Source organism: Carassius auratus, unplaced genomic scaffold (genome assembly GCF_003368295.1).
Source record: "Carassius auratus strain Wakin unplaced genomic scaffold, ASM336829v1 scaf_tig00031378, whole genome shotgun sequence".
Taxonomy (NCBI): domain Eukaryota; kingdom Metazoa; phylum Chordata; class Actinopteri; order Cypriniformes; family Cyprinidae; genus Carassius; species Carassius auratus.
In genome coordinates, this window is record NW_020525920.1 from 181,937 (window position 1) to 184,964 (window position 3,028).

Genomic DNA, 3,028 nt, shown 5'->3' on the forward strand with positions numbered 1-3,028 from the left:
CTTAGTTTTATCCTTCCTGATTTAAATTAACTCTGTAAATATTGAAGATGCAAGATGTTGTATGCATTTCCAGTATTTTTTTTCTGTCTTTGACTATGGGGACATGTTTTTTCTGACTGTTAATAAAGAACCCTTACTTCAATGCTTTGCTCTTGTTTTGCTTTATTAAATTGCTACAAAATTGGTTTTTTTCTAAAATCGTTTTTTCAACGTGTACTAATTGCATAAACACTGCATCTGCAGGCAGTATTATTCATATGGGCTGTCATCGTTGTTTCGCGTGCTGTGTGACCTCGGAACTCGGAGAACATCGATCTAGTACGAGACACGAGTTCACAGGTGGGAAGTCACGGATTTGATTGCCATTCCAGTGGACTTTCATGGGTTTAAGGTTGGAAAAACACGGTTTACGGGTTGCCTGAAACACTGCATCATACTAGACTGAGGCTACCTTTCCTCGACTTCTCCCCAACATGACGTCATCACAGAGTTGCGTAAAAAAAACGTTAATACCAAAAACTTAAAAAATAGGTCTTTAAGACCATTTTTGAGACATTTTAAAAATGATATACATATCTTGAGTGATTTATGTACCCATTAATCGAAAGTGGTGTTTAACCTGCAACATGGCCTTTAATGTGTGTGTGTGTGTGTGTGTGTTTGTTTGTTTTGGAAATCAAATCGTATAGTATAGTTAAAACATAATGTAATGTATATTAATTACAATAATATTAATATAACATCTTACGCTATGCAATTACAATATGACATCTTACATTAAAACATTATAGGCCTGACAAAAGAAGTAGCTAAAATCGACATTAAAATATAGCCTACTTTTGGATTGTAATCGTCTGAGTAGCCTGTTCTAAGTAATTTTAGTTAGTTAAAATTATAATAAAACAACCATATAAAATGAAAAATAACAGATAAATAAGTACATGTAGGTCTACATCTCAGCACAATCTTCAAAAATTATTAAAAGTGATTAAAATAGGGACAGATGCACACATATGCATTAACGCACATTTACAATTTTTTTCCATCTATCTTCTTCGTTTCCTTCCATCTACATCAAACCGAATAATAACCCATTCAACAGACCTAATATATAAGCCAAGGAACTATACTGTAAGTAAAGGACATAGCGAACGATTACAATGTAGTCTGTGCACATGGCCGCACTTCCGGAAAAATCGTCCGGAAAAAGACCAAAAACCGGTCGATTGCCGATCGCGTATTTTAAGTAAAAACCGTCCGATTCCGATTTATGGCCGGTCAACCGGTGCATCCCTAGTAATATATATAGAAGTCATTTTGTGTCAATATTACACATCCCTAAAACAACCTGGGATCATCTTCAAAAAAAGTTATTTATAAAAGATAAAACATGGCCAAAGTCAATTTAGGGGGCAAATATTATTCTTTAATGGAAAATGTGCAGTGGAAAGTTATGTAGACGAATGGTTAATGCCTCAGGAGGTTCTCCGCTCTAAAAAGTTTGAGAACCACTGCTCTAATGCATCTGTTTTACAGGGTTTATTGTGTAACAAAATATCAGTAATGAGCAGGGGAGAAATGATACATATTGCGTGGCTTTTAATTATAAACTAGACGATATACACCAGGACTCTTATTTTGAAATGTGTGTCTTACTATTGGAGGCTGCTCATTTGATTTCAGATTAGGGAGATGAAATACACATGTACAAGAGAGTCTAATGCCACGTTCCAGTCAACCTGTAACCCGTGTTAATCCAACCTTATACCCGTGAAAGTGCACTGGAACAGCAGTCAAACCCCTGACTTCCCACCCGTGATCTCGTACTAGATCGATGTACTCCGAGTTCTGACGTCACAGCACGCGAAACAACAATGACAGCTCCTACGGATAATACTTCCTACGGATGCAGTGTTTATGCAAGTGGTACACATTGAAAAAACTATTTTAGGACAATGTTTGGTGTGACTTGCCTGGAATGGTACAAAGTCGTTACTATAAATGTGGGATATTCGTTGATTGTTTACTGCTCCAAAGCGTTCGCTGCCTGTAGGATGTGCAACAGCTCCACCTTTTGACAATGAAGCACAGCGCTCATCTTAAATACTGGGGCCAAATCAAAGCACCCTCACTCTTGGAGATGGCGGATGACAAGAGTACCTTGTGTGTGGATTGTTGGCAGTTCAATTATTCGAAGACTGTATGATCACATCGGTGAGCAGGGGCTCGACACGAGCCTTGGCCTTCGCTGCAGCATTACTTGGCAGAGCAGAGGAGGCAGAAGCAGTTGTTTCCAGTTCTGCTGTCTCTCAGGGCCAGAGCTCCAGCTCCAGACATCTTGATTATTCACCTCGGTGGAAACAGCTTGTGTCGGGAGGGACGCAACTGCCTGGATCTCCTTCAGGAAATGGAGACGGACCTGGCTGAAGTCTTCAGGATGCTCCCCAGAACCAGGCTTCTTCTTTCATTCATTCTGCCCCGACTGAATTGGGGAGGACAGACTGCTAGATCTGAATACGGCATCGAATGGAGCCGGCGGTGGCTCAACAGTGCGATTGCAGGCTTCTTGTCAGAGAGACAGATGCACTGCGTTCATCATTCCAGCATTGACCTGTCGCATCTGTCCAGGGACAGAGTCCACCTGGGCCCAGAGGGGAACGAGCGTTTGCTGAGTAACCCAAGAGAAGCACTGCAGGAACAACTCTGCCCTCAAATGTGCTTTTACTGCAGCAATGGCTCTTTTAAGAGCCACCCATTAATTCAGATTAAGCTCATTTTTCTTCAAGTCTCCTCACGTTACATGTTTTTTTTTTCTTCTGCACTGTTTGTCGTAGACTCTTGAATGAGGTGTCAAATCATACGGCTTTTTTAGGAGAGATGAGCTATAAATTTATAAGCAATCGGATGTACGATAATCGTACAGCAAGCAAGAAAATTGGGTAAAAATGTCCCATAGATTTAACACTGACAAAATCAACTGACATCATATCCTTGGATCAGAAAGGCATAGAGGCTTGGGAGTGGCTCT